The sequence below is a fragment of the Macaca thibetana genome, chromosome 2, assembly GCF_024542745.1.
Source record: "Macaca thibetana thibetana isolate TM-01 chromosome 2, ASM2454274v1, whole genome shotgun sequence".
Lineage (NCBI taxonomy): Eukaryota > Metazoa > Chordata > Mammalia > Primates > Cercopithecidae > Macaca > Macaca thibetana.
This window is the reverse complement of record NC_065579.1, coordinates 42271674-42293593: the sequence shown is the minus strand read 5'-3', so window position 1 is coordinate 42293593 and position 21920 is coordinate 42271674. Positions and strand designations below refer to the sequence as shown.

General features: G+C 38.9%; 1 protein-coding gene across 1 annotated transcript in view; it reads left to right on the top strand.

Moving 5' to 3' along the window:
- Window positions 1-2765: 2765 nt before the first annotated feature.
- RBP1 (retinol binding protein 1) overlaps window positions 2766-21920 on the top strand; it is a 231986-nt gene continuing 212831 nt past the window's right edge. Inside the window, 1 exon segment of the mRNA XM_050779748.1 lies at window positions 2766-2770. The gene's annotated coding sequence lies outside the window, so the exon portion shown is untranslated.

Genomic DNA, 21920 nt, shown 5'->3' with positions numbered 1-21920 from the left:
CATTAGCTCTCACTGTAGGAGATACTATTCCCTACCTTTCCCTGGGTTAATGAGCCTTGGCCCACAATAGGAATCTTCAATCCCAAACTCCCCCTAGAAGTACAAGTTAGGAGCATACATCCCTTCCTCCATTTCCCAGTCACTCATGACAGTGTGTGAGACAGGAGACACTGGCAGGAAGGAGCTGGGCCTGTGCACAAGTCAAGCTAGTCTCTGGGGCTCTGTCAAGTGAGGCTGCCTGCCCTCAAGATGCCCGTCCTTCTCCATGCCTAAGACTACAAGGTGATCCTACCAAGGCAGGCTTCTCTCCCACAGCTTGTGCTAACGTCAGCACAGTTCAGAGAGGATGAGAAGCAGAAAGGCCCCAAATGACCTCAGATGCAGGCCTCTCTCTGCTCTCCAACCTTACCACCCATAAAGCTGATGTTCGAGTTTCTCCCTAACTTGCTGGTCCAGGAGTCATTAAGAGAAAGGAAAGAGAACTCTTGGCACCCCAGGTTCTGCAACACTCACAAAGGTGGCTTTGTGTAGGAAAAGGCCGCCTCAGTGGTCTTGCCACCCTCTTCTAGAACTAAGTGAGAGTACTCTGGAATTAACAAATAAGTAATTTCTAAAATCCACAAAATTAACTTTTTATCTTAGACTATTGTTTCTCAAATTTATTTCTAGATTTTGTGGGCTATGATTGGCATGCCCATGTAAAAATTAAAACTTTGTGGTCAATTTCCGTTAGAATTTGGTAAAACAAAGTTAATAGGTTTGTTACCCACAAGACTTCTCAGAGTCTTTAACATACTAATATATGTTACGAATCTTCAAGAAAAGTTTGAGACATGTGTCTCACAAACATCTTTGACTTCTGAACTCTTTACTGGTTGCCTCATACAGAACTAGGGTTCAAGAGAGCATGACTTGGGAACCCTACATTATGTCTCACATTTCCCTCCACTATATAGTTACCAGGGGAAACATCGTAAACCTCTAGTAGGAAAGAAAGTTCTGGCCCAGTCTCTTCCTGAATCAATACTCTTTCTAGCCAAGTCCTAGCACAGGCTCTGGGACTGAGTCTGCTTAGATAATACAGGGCCGAGGTCAGCAAACTTTGTCTTGTAAAGAGCCAAATAACAAATATTTTAGGTTTGGCAGGCCATATGGTAGCTGTTGCTACTATTCACCTCTGCTATTACAGCTTGAAAGTAGCCATAGATAATATGCAAACAAATGGGCATGGCTGTGTTCCAGTAAAACTTTCTCCACAAAAATGGACTGTGAGTCACATTTGGCTCAGAGACCATAGTTTGCTACCCTTGTTGTAGGGCATCTCAGACCGGGGAGGAAGGGCCCCTGGGAACTGAAGAAGTAAGTTGTGATAGGGGAAGTCATGACAACCCCCCAAGGCAGAGTCCAGAGACCCACCCTTGGACAAGAAAGTGTTTCCTGAAGGCTGCCACAGTGAAAATGATGGGGAAACAGTCATTTTCCCTCCCTGCTTTGGGGTTCAGCAGGTATAGCTGCCTTCAATACTCAACGCTGCCAGTATGTGATCATAAAAAGTTTCTAAAACGTGAAAGGCCAATGGGAAGCCACATGAGGCCTTGTGTGAAATCCCCAGCATTCCTCAAGAAGTGGATTTATTTAGGTGAACTGAGGGTCAGTGGCCTCATCTGAACCAGGATGCTTAATTAGAGAGCAGCTGCTGCAAACTCAGGCAGGAGAATAGGACCAAGTGTCTGCCTGCATTCCATGTGCCATTCTTACTCCTGAGTCCACTGTAGGGGAATGTGCAGGGAATGCAAGGACTGCCAGCAATGTAACCCCCAGAGCACTGGGCCACGTGGACTGAACAGGCTTCAGAGATAGCAAAACAAGCGCCATTATCTGTAAGTTGGGCCTTATCTTCCAACCTGTGATGGAGTGAACCATGTAGTGCCATTACTCAGAATCAAGGGCTTTGTCAGCAGTGTGATGGGGAAAGCGCAGAGGGGTGTGACTGTAGACAAAGCCAGCTAAGAAAACTACCTGATAGACTCAAAAATCCCCTCCTCATCTAGAAATTAATCCCAGGTGCCTGCCCACAGCTAGACACCCATCACTTTTTTTTTTTTTTTTTTTTAGATCAAATCACTCTGTCGCCCAGGCTGGAGTACAGGGGCCTGATCTTGGCTCACTGCAACCTCCGCCTCCTGAGTTCAAGGAATTCTCCTGCCTCAGCCTCCTGAGTAGCTGGGATTATAGGTACATGCCACCACAGCCGGCTATTATTTTGCAATTTTAATAGAGACAGGGTTTCACCATGTTTGCCAGGCTGGTCTCTAACTCCTGACCTCAGGTGATCCACCCGCCTCAGCCTCCTATAGTGCTGGGATTACAGACGTGAGCCACCACACCCAGCCACCCATCACTTCTTTGGGGAATCCCCAGCGGAACCTGCCTGATCATTGGTTTATCCATGCCCTGGAGCAGATCTCATCATGACTGTACACCTTGGATTTCTCTGAACAGTCTTAATTAAAATACTCTGCCCCAGGTTTGCCATGAGTCCTAATCTGTCACTCAGAAAATGTACAACAGTGACCATATTTAGGGAAATGACTGTGGTAATCTAAGGTATGACCAACAATTTGGGAGCTACCTCTACATAGAGAAGGCTTCCTGGGAAGTTCAAGTTGGAAGATGTAGAAATATTGAACTTCCTGGGTCATCTCAAGAATCAAGAAAGACTATGGTATAAGACGTGCTGAAAAGGCCCTTATGTGAGTAGACGGGGGGATCTTGGCAGAGCACCAAGAGCATCCATTAAAAGTGTTTATTATTAATAAGAATTATTCTTAATAATAATAAAAATGTTTGCAGGCAAGAACCAATTGACTGCCAAGAACTGCACAATTAGCCATAGACAGATCAAACTAAATCAAACCAGAGGCCTTTCCTCATCCTCTTAAACTGGCATGTATTTACTACAGTCTGTGCAGGAAGCCATTCCAGAGGATGCAGCATGGCCAGACAACTTGCCCTTGAAGAACTTATGACCTACTTAAGAAGTCAAGTGGTTAAATTTAAAAATTACACAATAATAGAAAAGTCCAATAATACCTATACATCAAAATAAAAGCGGAACTACCATTAGGTAGTATTTTGTACCTACCAATGGGCCTGAATAGAGGAGAAAAATCTTCATGAACTGAAAGAAAGGGAAGAAGAATGAGTTTTGGCAAAGTCATGGAAATTTCTATGAAGAATTCTCTATACACCTTGGCTGGAAGAGACTTTCAAGACCATCCAGCCAAGAATGTAGTCATTAGACATGAACCTCCTTTCTTAGTCATGGTAGGCACCATTAATAAGCCATGGAACTATTTTCAGCTAAGCCAAGAAATGCACTGCTTCAAAAAGGCAGAGCCAAACAATCAGAAATGTTACACAAAGTGAAAATGCTATCACTAGACCTTTAACCATAGAAGAAACAGGCACGGCAACTCGAGCAACCAAAGTCTCACCCAGGAGGTTAACAAGCGAGCCACGATAGAGCTCAAGGCTCCTGCCTCTGAATTCTGAGGCTTTTTCTGATACTGGGCAGAGGCAGTGGGCCTCTCCAGTGTGTATCATGTGTTGGAAGCCCCAGATTCCCCTTGGAGAATCTTTCGTGTGGCTGCTGGAACTCTTCCTTAACAGAAACCCAGATGCTGAGAAGTCCCAGGGCAGTTCTCAGGATTGAAGAAGGAGCCTTCTTGAGGGGTGACAGCTCTCATCCCAGCACTGCCCTGAGTGGGGAGTGTGATCCCAAAGATGAAGGGGTCCCTCCATTCTGAGGAGATCAGGATATTGAGTACGAAGGGCACCAGCGTAAAACAACTCTGTCTGGCTCTGTAAAATGGGGCTCAAATTAGCTCTGGGAGGTGGGAGGAGCTCCCATCCGAAAACTGCCTGAATGTTGGCTGCAAGTGGCTCCTGCTGCCCGTTTCTTCAGCAAGTTGCCCTCATCCCTACCCAGAAGGTTACCCTTATCCTCTCACCTGCTCACTGGGAGATGAGTGTGAGGGCAATATTCATTTAGAAGTTCCCTGGATGGAGCCTAAGAAAAATTAACTAGGCTCAATTACGTTAATTTTACAACTTCATATTTATTAAGTCAATGGCTCTAAAACTTGAGAGTGCACAAGACAGCCTAGGGGGAGAGGAGGCTTTTTTAGAAATAGACCATTAAGCCTCATGCACAAGGAGAGTGAGGGGCTATAGTGAAAACAGTCTAGCCCCAAGGAATGCCTCAACAACAGAACTGGCTGCCAGTGGTTCCTGCAGTCAAGGCCAAACTCCTAACCCATGACCTTCAAGGCCACCCACCTACATCTTTACCCCACTCTCTCCTTTACTGTCTGTGCTCCCATTACTTAAGGGAGCTTCACTGACTTCCACATCCGGGTCCTCACAGAAACTGTTTCCTCTGCAGGGAAAACTCTGACCCCACTCTCAACCCAGTTCATTCCTACTTCACATCTCCTTTCAGGGGCCTTCCATGATTCCCCCTCCCCATGCCAGACTAGGCCCCACCATGAAAAAACATACTTGTGTGATGATATATATGATGATTTTCCTACTACCTGCCTCCTCTGAGCTGTAAACTGCCTGGAAGTACGGACAGTCTGTTTTTACTCACAGTTTTATCCCTGTGCCTGGCACCAGGCAGGCACCCAATAATAACTGTTTGGCCAAGTGGTCTTGCCATTGTGCCATTGTTCTTGCATGTGGCATACCATTCCTACAATATTTATTGAGTATCTACTCTGGTGTGTGCCAGGCCTGGGACTAGGTCCTGAGTATATGAGGATGGATCAGACGTCTGCCATACTCTTTCTAGCATGTATCGGACTGTAGATATTTGGCCTGTAGACACCAAGGCCTTTTAACATGACCTGTTGGAAATTTCAAAGGTTGAAATACACTCTCACGTAGGAATGGGGAGGAATTTTCATTCTAAGGCAAGGTAATATATCTAGACCCTCCTAAGGATGTTCCCTCCTCCACTCCGTTTGTCATAACAAAAGGGTGGTTTAGGCAGATCTGTGGTTGTGCTAGGATGTTGGTAAAATAGGGACAGAACAAGCAAGTTTGGCTCCTAATAGGTTGGTAAAATGCTGTCTCTCTACATCAGGCTTGGACTAGAACTTGCTTAAACACCTGTGACATATCAAATGGCAAGTAACAAAAACATTTCTAAGAAGTCTTCCAGCTTGACAATGGCTTATTTTAATTTTAAGCTGCCCTAGACCACGACCATCCACAAGACACTTGTGGTATCACACAGTACTGGCGCAATCCAAATAATTTTACTATCAGGAAGTGTCTAAATCATTGTCCTTTCTCATGTCACTTTATAGCTTTTGACCACCTGATATAGGTAAGCTCATTTTTTTCTAGAACCATAAATGAAGCATCCTTGCTAAGTATGAAATTAAGCAACAAAGAGTACAGTATCCCTCTCCCCAAGAAGGGGTTAGGGTGGAAACCTGGGAAGAGGAGACTTGGAAAGACTACAGGAACTCTGGTGGACATAGGTGTGTGAGTACCTCCCACCCACCAGGAACAGTGCCCTGTGAAAAGCTGGCTGCTGAGGCTGCCAGGAAGATAAACCCACGGCAGCTGAGGAATATGAGAGTGGGCAGGGGCTTGGGCATCAGACTACCTCAGATGCCTCAGCAAAAGCTGGCCTTCTGGGAAAGAAGAGGAGGTGACCGTCTTTGGGATTGGAGGAGGAGGGGCAATGGGAAGGCCCCCTCTTACCAAACACCTGTCTCTCTGGCCTGTATCAGAACCCAAAACTGCCCTTATACCCTCCTTTGGGCTAAGGCTCCAAGGGTCTTCATTAAAAATCCAGGAGCCAGGCCACACCAGACCAGTTACATCAGAATCTCTGGAGCAAGGGCTCAGGCTTGAGTATTTTTTAACTCCCTAGGTGATTCTAATGTGCAGTCGGGTGAAAACAATATCTTGATGAAGATTAGCTTCTCAGGTAGGCAGAGTCTGAGAGCAACGGGATGGCACATAGGTGTGCAGGAAGCAGCTGGGTGCCAGGTGCCCCATAGATATACTCACGCCTCATCCTCATCCTCACTACAGACATATAAGGGGGGCTTTATTATCTTCTTATCTATAATGAGAGGTCTGGAGCTCGGGGAAGTGAAGTAGCAGTGTGGGTGTCAGCATCAACGCCTGTGCTTTTGGTGTTACAGTCAAGAAATCTGCTAAGATTGATGTCAGGAAGGTTTCCCCTATGTTTCCTTCTAGGAGTTTTAAATTTTCAGGTCTTAAGCCTCTGATTCATTTTGAGTTGATTTCGTGTAGGTGTAAGCTAAGGGTTTTATACTTTTTTACAGTTTTATACTTTTGTGTGTATAAACTCCAAATGCCGAACAGACTATTATTTCCCCATTCTATAAACTTGGCACCCTTGTTTAAGATCATTTGAGCATATATTTGTGGGTTTATTACTGGGTTCTTTATTTTGTTCCATGGATCTATATGTCTGTCCTAATGCCAGTATCACACTATTTTAATTAATGTCGCTTTTTAATATATTTTCTTTACTTTTCTTATTTATTTATTTATTTATTTATTTATTTATTTATTTATTTTGAGACAGAGTCTTACTCTGTCACCAAGGATGGAGTGCAGTGTTGCAATTTCAGCTCACTGCAACCTCTGCCTCCCAGGTTCAAGCAATTCTCCTGCCTCAGCCTACCGAGTAGCTGGAACTACAAGCATGCGCCACCACGCCTGGCTAATTTTTAAAATATTTTTAGTAGAGATGGGATTCGTCATGTTGGCCAGGCTGGTCTTGAACTCCTGACCTCAAGTGATCTGCCTGCCTCGGCCTCCCAAAGTGCTGGGATTACAGGCGTTAGCCACCATGCCCGGCCACTTTTTAATATATTTTCAAATCAGGAATTATGAAGCCTCTAGCTTTGTTCTTCATTCTCAATATTACTTTGGCTATTAAGGGGCCTTTTATGGTTTCATATAAATGTTTTAATTAAGAAATGAAGGGTACAGTGCCTTTTCTATTTTCTATTTTTCTATTTTGGTTAAAAAAACATTCTATTATAGTTTTGATGGGATATTATTAATCTGTATATCACTTTGGGTAGTATGGGCATTTTTACAGGTTTTTTTTTTTTTTTTTTTTTTTTGAGACAGAGTCTCACTCTGTTGCCCAGGCTGAAGTGAAATGGCACATTCTTGACTCACTGCAACCTCCGCCTCCTGGGCTCAAGCGATTCTCCCACCTCAGCCTCCCGAGTAGCTGGGATTACAGGTGTGTGCCACCACATCTGGCTAATTTTTTTGTGTTTTAATAGAGACAGGGTTTCACCATGTTGCCCAAGGTGGTTTCGAACTCCTGAGCTCAGGCAATCCGCCCACCTCGGCCTCCCAAAGTGCTGGGATTACAGGCGTGAGCCACTGCGCCCAGCTGCAGTTTTACAATTTTAAGTCTTTCAACCCATAAACATGGAATGTTTTTCCATTTATTTATGTCTCCTTTAATTTCTTTCATCGATGTTTTATAGGTTTCCCTGTATAAGTCTTTTACCTCCTTGACTAAATTTATTTTTGAATATTTTATTCTTTTTGATGTTATTGTAAATGGAATTATTTTCTTAACTTCATTTTCAAATAGTTTGTAGTTAGTGTGTAAAAATGCAGCCTATTTTGTATGTTGATTTTGTATTTTATTGAATTCATTTATTAGTACTAATGTGGCTTTGTGTGTGTGAAGTTTTTAGGGATTCCATATAAGATCATGTAATCTTCATATAAAATTATGCTATCTTATGTAAAAGGATATAATTTAATCTTTCCTTTCCAATTTGAATGATTCTTATTCCTTTTTCTTGCCTAATTGCTCTAGCCAGGATTTTCAGTACTATGTTGAATAGAAGTGACAATTATAGTTAACAATAATTTATTGTATATTTCAAAATAGCTAGAAGAGAATTGCAATGGTCCCACCACAAAGAAAAGATAGATGTTTGAGGCTATAAATATCCCAATTACCCTGATTTGATTATTATACATTGTATATAGGTATTAAAATATCACCTATACCCCAAATATATGTACAACAATGATATAGCAAGCCAAAACCACTACAGTTTCTCCCTCCTACACCCACCAGAATAGACATGTTATCAGAGTTTAAAATACCAAGAGATGGTGAGGATTTGAGTAACTGAAACTGTCACATGTTAAAAACAAAGAAAGAAAAAGAAGTGGCAAGAGTGAGCACCCCTGTCTTGCTTCTGATCTTAGAATAAAACCTTTCAGTTTTGTTTTGTTTGTTTTACCATTGAATATCATGTTGGCTGTGGGCTTGCCCTATATGGCCCTTATTATGTTGAGATAAAATCCTCCTATACCTGTTTGTTGAGAGTTTTTATCATAAAAGGGTATTGAACTTTGTCAAATGCTTTCTCTGTATCTATTGAGATATCATGTGATTTGTATCCTTCATTCTACTAATTGATTATCATATTAATTGATTTGTGTATACTGAGCAATCCTGACCTTCCAGGAAAAAGTCCCACTTGATTTACTGTATGTTATATACTTCAGTGAAATTTTGTATGTGCTATTGAATTTGGTTTGCTATTATGTTGCTATGTTTGCTATTATGTTGCTATTGCATTTGCTATTACATTTAATGGCAAAAACACAATTACTTTTGCACCAACTTAATGATATTTTGTTGAGGATTTTTTCAACAATATTCATCAGGGATATTAGCCTGTGGTTTTCTTTCTTTCTTTTTTTTTTTTTTTCTTTTTCGATACAGGGTACCACTCTGTCACCCAGGCTGGAGTGCAGTGACATAATCATAAAACTGACAGTAACCTCAAACTTCAGGGCTTAATTGATTCTCCTGTCTCCACCTCCTGAGGTTGTTTTGTTTTTTGTTTTTTTTTCCTGTTTGTATTATAATGATTTTTCTTCCTCTTTTTTCTCTTGTTATCTTTCTTTGTGTTTCATTGATTTTTTTGTAGTAATATATTTTGGGGGTTTTCTTCTTTTATGTATCTTTTATAGGTATTTTAGTGTATGGTGTATATAATATATACCATAATCAAGTGGGATTTTTTTCCTGGAAGGTCAGGATGGCTCAACCTTCACAAATTAATTAATGTGATATACTGCATTAGTAGAATGAAGGATACAAATCACATGATCATCTCAATAGACGTAGAGAAAGCATTTGACAAAATTCAACATTCTTTCATGATAAAAACTCTCAACCAAACAGGCGTAGAAGGAATTTACCTCAACATAATAAGGGCCATATATGATAAGTCTACATGTGAGACTATACATGAATACCACCATGGCTGGCTAAATTTTAAAATTTCTGTAGAGATGGGATCTTGCTATGTTGCTTGGGCTGGTCTCAAACTCCTGGACTGAAATGATCCTCCTGCCTTGGCCTCCCAAAGGGCTGTAGTTACAGACATGAGTACTGTACCTGGCTCCTCTTTTCTTATAGTTTCTCTCTGGCTTTGTTATCAGTGTAATGTTGGCATCATAAAATGAGTTTGAAAGTGTTTCTTTGTCTTCAGTTTTCTAGAATAGTTTGGAAAAGATTGGTGCTAATTCTTTTTTAAATGTTTGGCAGCAGTGGCACTTCATATGGATAAAATTTTGAAAGCAGCAAGAAAGAAGCAACTCATCATGTGTACAGGAGCCTCTATAGGAATCTAAGCAAATTTCTCAGCAGAAACTTTGCAGGTTAGAAGGAAGTAGAATGATATATTCAAAGTCCTGAAAGAAAAAAAAAAAACTCACAACCAAGAATATTATACCCAGAAAAAGTGTCCTTAAACAAATAAAGGAGAGAAAAATATTTGCCTAGGCAAATAAAAGTTGAGGGAGTTCATCGCCACTAGACCTGCCTTACAAGAAGGGGTTCTCCAAATTGAAAAGAAAAGATAGTAAAAAACAACATTAAAGCATATTAAAGTATAAAAGTCACTAGTAAAGGTAAATATATAGACAAATACAGAATACTATAATATTCTGTATATTATATACAGATATTCAGATTTTTATTATGTATATACAGATATACATAATAATATAATGTAATGGTGATATGTAAATCAATTTTAATTTCATAAACCAAAGGTATAAAAGCTAAAAGCAAAAGAACTAAAAATAACTCTAACTACAAAAATTTGTTAATGGGTATATAACATAAAAAGATATATAAATTATGACACAAATCACATTAAATGTGGGAAGCATTAAGTATGAGTTTTTTTAATCTGATTGAAGTTTTATTGTTCTCAGCTTAAAATAGAATGTTATAAATATAGGGTGTTTAATGAAAGCCTTATGGTCAGCACAGAGAAAGTATCTATAAAAAATACACAAAAGAAAAAAACCCAAACATATCATTACCAAAAAAATCAATGAAACACAAAGGAAGGTAACAAGAGGAAAAAAAGAGAAACAAAAGCATCATAACATGAGCAGAAAACAATTAACAAAATAACAAAAGCAAGTTCTTCCTTATCAATAGCATCTTTAAATGGAAATGGATTAAACGCCCCAATCAAAAGAGTGACTAAATAACAGGAAAAAGAAGAACCAACTGTATGCTGTCTACAAGAGACTCACTTTAACTTTGACACACATAAATTGAAGGTAAAGGGTTGGAAACAGATATTCCATGCAAATAGTAAACAACAGATAGCAGGGGTGGCTGTATTTAATAGTAGACAAAAGAGATGTCAAGTCAAAACTGTCACAAGAGACAAAGAAGGGCATCATGTAATTATAAAAGGATCAATTCATCATGAAGATATAGCAATTATAAATACTTATGCGTGTAACATCAGAGCACCCAAATATATACAGGAAATATTGACAAAACTGAAGGGTGATAAAGAGAGTAATATAATAATAGTAGGAAACTTCAATATCCCAGTTTGAGTAATGGACAGAAAATCCAGATTTGGATGACATTATGGACCAAATAGACAAACTAACATACAAAACATTTTACCCAAATGCAGCAGAATATGTATTATTTTCAAGAGCACATGTACATTCTCCAAGATATAATACATGTTAGGTCACAAAACAAGTCTTAAACAACTTAAAAAGACTGAAGTCATACTAAATATATTTTTCAATCACAGTGGACTAAAACTAGAAATCAGTAAATGAAGGAAAATGGAAAAAGTCAAAAATATGTGAAAATTAAACAACATGCTACTAAATAACCAATGGATCAAAGAAGAAATCAAAAGGTAAATCATAAAATATCTTGAGATAAACACAAAAATATATAATATACCAAAACTTACGGGATGCAGCAAAAGAAGTACTAAGAGGGAAGCTTATAGCAATAAATAACTACACTTAAAAAGAAAAAAAAAATCTCAAATAACCTAACTCTACCAAGTTTGTCCAACCCATGGCTCATGGGCCACATGCAGCCCAGGATGGCTTTGAATGTGGCCCAACACAAATTCATAAACTTTCTTAAAACATTAATGAGATTTTTTTTGTGATTTTTTTTCAGCTCAGCAGCTATCATTAGTGTTAGTGTATTTTATGTGTGACCCAAGACGATTCTTTTTCTTACAATGTGGCCCAGGGAAGCCAAAAGATTGGACACCCCTGCCTAGATCTTAATGAATTAGAAAAAGAACAAACTAACACCTAAAATATCAGAAAGAAGGAAATAACAATGATTAGAACAGAAGTAAGTAAACTAGAGATGAGAGAAACAATAGAAGAAATGAATGAAACTAAAACTTTGCTTTTTAAGAAGATAAATAAAACTGGCAAACCTTCAGCTGTACCTAGCTTAGAAAAAAAAAGAGAAGACTCAAATAAATAAAAACAGAAATTGAAGAAGAGACATTATAACTGATACCACAGAAATAAACAAGATCATAAAAACTGCTATGAGCAATTGTACAACAACAAACTAGATAACCTAGAAAAACTGGATAAATTCCTAGAAACATACAACATATAAAAACTGAATTAAAAAAAAAAAAAAAAAAACAGAAACTCTGAACAGATCAATGATGTGTAAGGAAATTCCCTCGATTTTTGTTTGCCTGAGAAAATCTTTTTTTCTACTTTACTTTTGAAGGATAATTTCACAGGGTACAGAATTCTAGGTTGGTGGATTTTTCTCTCAACACTTTAAATACTTCACTTCACTCTCTTCTTGCTCACATGGCTTCTTTTTTCTTTTTCTTTTTATTGTAATGTATTTAAGCTATACAACATGATTTTTCACATACTTAGTGAAATGTTTACTATAGTTAAGCGAATTAATGCTTACTCATTTTTGTGGCAAGAGTCCTAAAAATCTACTCTCATCAAATTTCCAGTATATAATACATTATTATTATAGTCCTCATGTTGTACATTCTCTAGATTTATTCATCCTACATATCTGCAACTTTTTACCCTTTGACTACATCTCCCCATCCTCTCCCTGATAATCACCATTTTATTCTGTTTCTATGTACTCAGGTTACATGGTTTCTGAGGATAAGACAGAGTCAGATGTAATTCTTATCTTTGCTGATCCATAAATAAGGTGCTTTTTCCTCTGGATTCCTTCAAGATTTTTTCTTTATCTTTGATTTCCCGTAGTTTGAAAGTGGTATGCCTAGGCATAGTTTTTTCTGCCATTTAGCAAGCTTGGTGTTCTCTAAGCTTCCTTGATCTGTGATTTGGTGTCTGGGGAAATTCTCAGTCATTATTGTATCAATATTTACTCTGTTTCTTTCTCTTCTCCTTCTGGTATTCTCATTATGCATATGCTATATCTTTTGTAAATGTCTCACAGTTCTTGGATATTCTGTTTCTTTTTTAAATGTTTTTTTTTCTTTGCCTTTCAGTTTTGTAAGTTTTTCTTGAGATATCCTCAAGCTCAGAGCTCTTTCCTCAGACATCTTTAGTCTACTAACAAGCCCATTAAAGGAATTCACCATTCCTGTTACAGTTATTTCATCTCTAGCATTGCCTTCTGGTTCCTTCCAAGATGTTCTGTCTCTCTGTTTACATTGCCCATCTGCATGATGTCTACTTTTCTGTTACAGCCCTTAGCATATTAATCATGGCTGTTATAAATTCCTATCTGATAATTCCAATATCCCTGCCATATCTGAGTCTGGTTTTAGTGTTTGCCCTCTCTCTTCAAGCTGTGGGAGTATGTCTTGTAATTTTTTCTCTACAGCCAGACCAATGGGGTAGGTAAAAGGAACTACTATAAATGGGCCTTTAGTAATGTGGTGGGAAGGTGTGGGGGGAAGGGAAGTATTTTATAGTCCTGTAATTAAATTAGGTCTCAATCTTTTAGTTAGTTTGTGGCTCTGGACTATGAGCTTCACATATGTTTCTCAGTACCACCACCCTCCACCCCCTTTAGTGGGACATGATAGCTAGAATAGGCCATAATTGAGTATTTATCTTCTTCCACTTGGAAGATTAGAGAAGCCTGGGTTCAGTATTTCCCATCTCCCTATGTCAGGCTCTGATAAAAGCCCAGCAGGGTAGGCTCTGGTTAAGTAGTTTCCCCTGAAGGCAGGCCTTCTTAGGAAGAATAGATTGCTCTGGCATATTTCAAAATGCTTCTTTTCCTTTTCTTCTGCTGGAAACATGAGGGGATTTTTTTCCCCAATATTCACGGTGAGAACCTGGTAAAACTCCAGCAGCTAAAACTCACAAAACTGTGAGGGTCCCTCTATGGCTGGGTCCTCTTGGAGTTTTTCTCTCTCACACCTGTTCACATGGAGCCTCCACGAACTCATCAACTATAGTTCAGGGTGTCCTTTCCTGGCACTTGCTCCCTCTGAAGCTTCTGCTCCAGTAAGTTGTAACTCTCTGTATTCCCTTGTTGGTCTTTCCAGTTTGGGGGTCAGACGTCTGTTTTATGAATTAAGTATATTACAGATTTAAAAAGAGTTATGAATTTTTCAGTTTATTCAATAGCTTTTTACTTGTCATTAGGATAGAATGGTGACTTCCCAGCTTTTTACATGACAGACTGGAAACCAGAAGTCACAAAACGACACTTGCTAAAAAGAAGCCTCATATCTCTGGCTCCTTCAAAGCCCACAAGAAGAGGCTGAGTGAGAACTCTGAGTGAGGGATTGTCAGAAGGCAGGGCAGGCCTGATTTGGCCATGACTCATGGCCCTACATGGTGTGACCCTGAGGCAGGGCTTACTGAGTGTGAGAGTCTAAATGGTAGGCCCCTTTTTGTCCAGAGAAAAACTTCGGTGTAAATCTGGTCTTCTATGGAAAGGCCCTTCATTAGGCAAGCAGTCATTTAATTTCTTCTCTGAAGGCAGAGTCTTAGTTATACGATCAGCTTTGTTTTCTGTCACTTGGACAGGCAGCGATGAAATAGTGCTCCAAAAAATTACATTCCCAGCAATTTCAGAGCGTGCCTGGCTCATGAAGCATGCACATAATTGCTACTTCATACAACTTTGATAAATGAGATGCAAAATATACTGCTACTTCCTCTGAACAATGTAAGGGGGCCTTATCTTTGGGGTCATTTTGTATAATGAAAAACACAACTAATGAGTTTGATTAAAGAATTCATTAACAGTAGAAAATGTTTAGAGACGAAAAACAAGCATCTTTACCTGGGAGTGTCAAGCCAACTCACCTCATCTCAAAGCCTGAAGTGCCAAGGTTTCAGAGGGGCTGATTTCTGGGATGTGCTCAGCTACTTGTGACCTCCCTGGAAGTCCTTGGGCACATCCCGGACCCTCTTTCTGCCTTATTTCTCCCAGTTAGGGAGCAGAGATTATACTTGACCCCTGGATTTTTAAATGTTGGTTCTGGGGCCAAATTTTACTACAAAAACCAGTCCTTTGCATCGGAACCATAGAGATCCTGCTGCCTAGCAGGACACCCAGGTCAAAAATGAATGGCAATAAGTGAATCTCCTTTCAGATGTCTGGTTTCTGAATACAGTGAATAGAGTAGCATTGGGTGAATAGAACAGCTTCCATCTTAAATGACTATTTCAAACCTCCATGACAAAGGAAGGCGTAAATGTATGTGTTTATTGGAACCTGTGTGCAAGTGTGTGCATGTGTTTATGAGTGTGTGTTTTATGAGTGTTTATGCCTAAGTGTGCCTGAGTGTGTGAGAGTATGGATGTGAGTGGGTGGATGTGTGAAAGTGTGTATGTCTGTATATATACCTACATGTATCAGTAGGTTTATGAATGTATATATGAACATACAGGTGTGTGTATGTACAAGTTTGTGTGAAGGTGTGTGCATATGTTTGTACAAGTATGTATATGTGCTTGTTAAGTGCATATGTATGTATACATGTGAGAGTATATGCATGTGTATATGTGTGTGCATCAGTGAATGTGTGTACAGGTGCATGCATATGTGTATCATTTTTTAGGTGTCCTGCCTTTTGCCCCCTCGTATGTGTGCTTTGCTCCCTGCTGGTGCACTCCTACAGAAGCTCTCTCTTCATATTATCTCCTTTGCACAAAGTAACCCCAAGCCTTAATAACACAGCCTGAAAGTGTATATAGATCAATTTGTAACAGCCTTTAAAAGCAAATTGTTTTAAACAGAAGACTACAGCATTACACAGCAGTACTAACCCATTCATATTACCTTGAAAAATGAGCAGGTTCTGCAGAGGAGAAGGCAAACTGTGCCCCAGGACTGAAGAGCCTGTCAACTGTGAGAAAACAGAGAAGAGTTCATATTTAGAAAAGGGGCCAATTATTTCCACGCCACAAACAACAATCTTATTAATGCTTAGCCAATAAAAACTTTTGTTTTAAGAAATGTGTAAGCACTTTATAAAGACCTAAATATATTTGACCTGAGTCTATTCCAGACTTAACTATCAAAAATAAAGACACACTTTCAGCGGAATGAACTGAGGATATACAATTAAAAGCATCCACTGTTCTCCTTCTATTCAAACAAGCGTTTGCAAACATTGGTCCAATTCTTAACACCTGCCCAGGTTTAAACATGACTTTCTGGAAGGAGAATTTGGCATTCTGGGGCTGAGAATGCACAGGTCATATAGAAATGTTCCCGGAAGATAAGAAAAGATGCCAATGGACTCAAAGGAAAAAGGAAAATACCCTCAGTTTCCATTCCAGCATGGTGTCTAGATGTGGTCAAAGCTCAAAAAGTTGCTATTTTATAAATTAAGTGAACACATGAATAAATGAATTGATTAATCAATAAAATAATGCTATGGGAGAGAAATGGTAAGTCCTTTCCTGGCTTACAGAACAACCTTCCATTAAAATGAATCCTGCCAATGATGTTTTTATTCTTAAGCCTGCATGATCCCCAGAAATTACAGGTTTCCCAGAAGAAATTCCAACAACAAAGTGATTTTCAGGCACAACTATCTTTGTCAGCCAAAGGGACGAAATGTTACAGATATATTTGGTGTGAAAGTAGTGGTTCCTATTGTTGCAGTGACTGTTCTAATAATCGTGGGGATGTCTAAAATATCTTGAAGCAGTTTGATTCAACTAATTTTTATTGAGCAACAAGATGCAGCAGTCAGAATACCCACCAGGAAGACCAGACCCACTCCTTACCGTAGAACTCCTTGGGTCTTCACTCAGAACCTGTGTTAACACAGTCCTTATAAGCTGGGAGATCTACTCTCCAAGACACAAAGACTCAACACTTCAAGTTAGAAAATAGATGTCTAGAGACGGCATCGAGATACTGACAAGAAATGATGTCAGGTATAAAAAACGAAGGAGGAACAAGTCTATATACCACTATGAAAGAATTCAGGGATATATGAAGCGCAAAAGGCAAGGTAGAAAAAATACATAGTTTGCTATCAATTATCCATCAAAAAGGATTATAAATATATAAAACATTTGCTTATATCAAAAGTACTGCAGATCAGAGCTAGACTTCTTTAAATATACCTTGCCTTATAAAGTTAATTTTGGAACCCCATAAATGTTCTACATAAGCAAAAAACAAATTAAATTTTAGAAAAGTAATTCCTTAAAATGAAAAGCAAAATGAAATAAGTGAACCTCACTCTATATTCAGTGAGTAGTATAACCACACAGAGCAGAATTATTCCAAACAATTTAAAAACACATCCATCCATTGACTCTACATCCATCCCTAGTGAAATATATCCTAAGGATAAAAATAACTGCGAAAAAAATTTAAACCGATATGTAATGTTTAAATCATAATGTCCATGGTGCCATTTGTACTGTTATTCTTAGACTGTTGCATATGTATTGTTAGTGAAGCGCATGAGTAATTATCTGGTGACACTGAGAAAGGATATTTTCAGTAAGGGAGAAAAGGCATATAGACATATGATCAATAAAGTTAAGTAAAATTCCATAATCCTAACCTAAATTGTAGCAGCAGTATTAACTCAGAATATATTTCATCTTAAATATATATCCATTCTTTTCCATCTCTGTTCATTTTAAACGCCTAGAAACAAAGGCTAAGCCAGTGACAACAAGCACCCCTAATGTCCGCTTTTCCTAAAAGAAAGCAAGAATCCTTGGAGAAATGTTTAATGACTAGTCTGTGGCAGGAATTGCACAAGATGAGTCTGGGACATTAAAAAGCAAAGGAACTATGAAAGACTTTTAGGGTCATGTCAAAGGACTCAGGAGAAAACTTGAAGATGCTCCCCACTGGCCAAAGGGAAGCCACCTGAGCTTCAATAATGATAACTATAATAGATTAAAAGACATCAAATGTAACTAAATTCATGAGTTTATAAAAATAAAAAATAAACTATTTAGTCATCATTGGAAGATGCAAATGAACCAACTAACTATCTTTAAAATTGGTCAAGAGAGGGGGCATAATCAAGCATTTATCTTGCTTTTCCTAAATGAACTATCCCTCAGGGTAACTGCAGAGTTGATGAAAAGAAGTGTCTATTTATAGATGTATTCTAGCTAATAAACAAGGGTGGCATGAGAGAATTAGCTTATCAACATTTTGCCAACCCCAGTGAATTAATGGGTCTAACCAATGAGCAACAGTGTGTTCAAACGTGACAAAGAGATAACCAGACACTGCATGCCTCCTGATGCAAGCACACAGCACCACCTGTGAAGCAGGCTTGCCACACACACACACACACACACACAAAGTGAACCTGAATACAGTCAAGCCTCTAAATATGACTAAAAATACAGGCAACAGAGGAACTTGTTAAACCATTAAATACAATCAGCAGAATTCAAAGTGTGACAAACTTTCCAGGACAAATGACCCAGACCAGATTCTCCAACAGATAAATTTCAAAGGAAAAGAATAAAGAGCAAACCTATAGATTAAAACAGACTTAAGAAAGATATTGATCTATCACAATGTTTAAATGTTATTTTTATTCTTATTCAAACAAACTCTAAAAAATGTACAAAACATTCTTATGTATAAATGTATAAAACATATTCTTATTCAAACAAACTCTAAAGAAATGTATGAAGCATTCAGGAAAATTTAAGCACATATTTGTTATTTGATGAAATTAAGGAATTATTGCTAATTTTCTCTATATGAAAATGGTATTGTGGCTATGCTTTTTGAAGAGTTCTTCTCACATAAAGGCATAACCTGAAATATTTAGAAATGAAGTGATAGAATAGCTGGAATTATTCCTGAAATAATTGTGAATGGGGTGGGAAGGAAGTAGGAAGAGAACATAGAAAAAGACTAGCTATGATTTAATAATTATTGAAGCTGGATGACGGATAAATGGGGGTTCATTATCGTATGCACTCTACTTTTGTATATGTTTGCAATTTTCCATTATAAAAAACAAAGAACAAATGCAGCTGACAGCCTTATACAGGCTAAAGTAGCGAACAACAACAGCAACAAAAGGCAACAAGCAATAAGCAGTGTCTAAGAAGTCAGACATGTGCAATAGAATGTGCAGGTTCTTCCTTTTTGAAAAAAAAAAAAGGAAGAACCACATGTACTTCACTAACAATACACATGCAACAGTCTAAGAATAACAGTACAAACAGCACCATGGACATTATGATTTAAACATTACACGCTTTCACCTAAGCCCCACTTATCTGAAATTCTCCATTTGTGGAAGACGTTAGCCTCTAATACCACCATAAATAAAGCTTCACTAATTTTTTATGTTTATCGTAAAAATGCCATTTACATAGCATTCCCTAGCTCTCAAGAAACTTCTTTACACACCCTCCCATTTAATGTTCCCAACATCTCTGTGGAGATGCCATTATTAATCTTACAGATGAGAATTCTGAATCTTAGAGATGTGAAATGACTTATTCAAGGCCACACATGCTGATGCTGGGACCACAAGCTGGATTTCCCACCTGTCTCCAGCAAGGCTGGGTTTCTACCTGTCCATGTTGGCTCCTCTTTGGGAAGGACATCATGGCCTTCGGTGAATGCATTGGGTCTCTCCCTTGGAGAAGTGGCACTACAATCTCCAAAAGGGCACATCATGCATGAAGCAAGCAAACCCCTCACAATCCATTGATTCTCACATTCCCAAGGTACGCGCCATTTCATTCAGTGTGCCATCACTCTCTCATTTCAATCACATTATTGATGTTGAAAATGTTTTCACTAGTGTTTTAGGCTTCATTGTGCTCCCTGGTTTAAAATATTTGTTTTAAGGCAGCAGCTTTCAGTTCCTAAAGGGTCTTTTTGCAGCTCAACTCATTTAATGCAGTGTCATGGAGCCTCATTTTTACCATGGCAGGTGTGAGATGCCACCCATGTAAACTAAGTTAGGATTCCTGTTTTGGCCTTTACTTCTTAGAAAATAACATCTCCCTAACTTTAGTAGATATTGAAGCTAGATAATTGGCAACAAAGGCAACAAAATTGACCTCAGTTTCTTGGTGCAGAGCAGGAAGCAAAGCATTAGCTGAGAAGGTTGGCCACATTCTGCCACCCTATATGCCCAGTGATGTGACCAGAGGTCCCAGCAAGGCAGGAGCTTGGACATTTGTGTGGTTCTCTGAGTCAGTCCCTTAATCCTCTAAACTTCACAGTCCCCTTCTAAAAAATGAGGATGATAATCCCCACCAAACCTCAGGTGGTGACAGCTGAGAAAGCCGTCATGTGGGAGTCCTGAAATCACTGGTGTTATTAAGAAACTGTGATAAGAACCAGCTCTCAGAACAATGACCACAGTCGTAACAGTCTGCATTCAGCAAATGCTGGGCATGTGCTGGGCGTGGGCTTTCCCACATTTCATCCTCACAGAGACCATGGAACAAAGGTGGCATTATGATTTCCATTTGCAGATAAGGACCCTGATACACACAGAGGAAGAGTAAATTGTTCAATCACTCAGCCTGCTGGTAGTGAGATAGTTAGATTCCCGGTCTTGCTGATGCCACAACCATTCCCGTAACTGCTGGCTACATTGCCTTTGCATCATAAAATCCTAGCACAGGGGTAGCAGATGTAAATACCCAATCAATATTTTAAACAAATAAACAAATGAATCAATGGAAGAAAGAATGAATGATTAGTATCTCCTGGTGGCAAAGTGATTGTTCAGTCCAGTGCATTGAATTTATGCCTTGTGTACTACTGTGTTGGAGATGTCCAGGGCTTTGTCAAAAACATTTTTCTACTGATTATGGTAATAATGCATGTTTGTAGTGGAAAATGAGGAGAGTGCAGAGAAGTATAAAGAAGAAAATAAAACTCATCCATAATCTACCCTTCAAAAGGTAGGTGCTATTGACATTTGGGTGCATTTAACCTTAGAAAATAGAAACTCTTGGATAGTCCAAGACCCCAAGTGGTCCTTTCTGTTTCTTCAAATGTCTTGATACAGAGATTGTGCACACTGAGGAACTCAGTAGAATTCTAGTACCCTCTAATAATAATAATCATCATCATTTATACAGCATTTAACATGTTATAGGCATCATTCTAAATGCTTTGCATACTAACTTATTTACCAGCTGGAGAAAAAGCTACTTTATTGGTAAATTTCAAAATTTTATAGTATCATAAAATTTAGCCCAATAACCTTAAACTCTTCTCTCTTCCCTTTCTTTTCTCTAAGCTCACAAGGAAAAAAAATCTTTTTTAGTTAACATATGAGCAATGACTTATTAAGCAATAGCTCTGACCAAAACATTAGGTAAGGCTCTTGATAAAGAGGATACCTTCCCTCTGACCCAAAAGATCTTGTTGGGTTATTAAGGAAACAGGACATAGGCCCACTAAGTAGTAATAATCACTTTAGACCAGTAGCATCAGCCACATCTGGGACTTGTTAGAAATGTAAATTTTCCAGCCCCATCCCAGACCTACTGAATTAGAAATGCTGGGGTGGGAGCCAGCGATGTGTGATTCAACAAGCCCTCCAGGTGATGCTGATGCACACTTAAGTTTGGGAATCTCTACTTTAAAGGGCTTCGATACCAATCATAGCTGCTGTAAGACTGTGGACTGGAGCAATCAGGAAAGCCTTTCTGGAGGAGACGATTCTTAACTTGAGCCCAAAGTGGTCTTCTTTAGAAGGAGGAGAAATGAGAGTAAGGGAGTACTAGGCTTAAGAATTTGAACAAAAGATGAGTAGCTCTGTATAAGCCAGGGTTCCCTAAAGGGACAGCATGAATAGGATACACACACACACACACACACACACACACACACACACATATACATATATACACATATATAATACATTTATATACATATAATAAATATAATATTTATTAAGTATTAACTTACATGATCACAAGGTCCCACAATAGACTGTCTGCAAGCCTGAGGAGCAAGAAAACCCAGTCTCAAAACTTAAGAACTTGGAGTTCAATGAGGGCATGAAGCATCCAGCATGGGAGAAACATGTAGACTGGGAGGC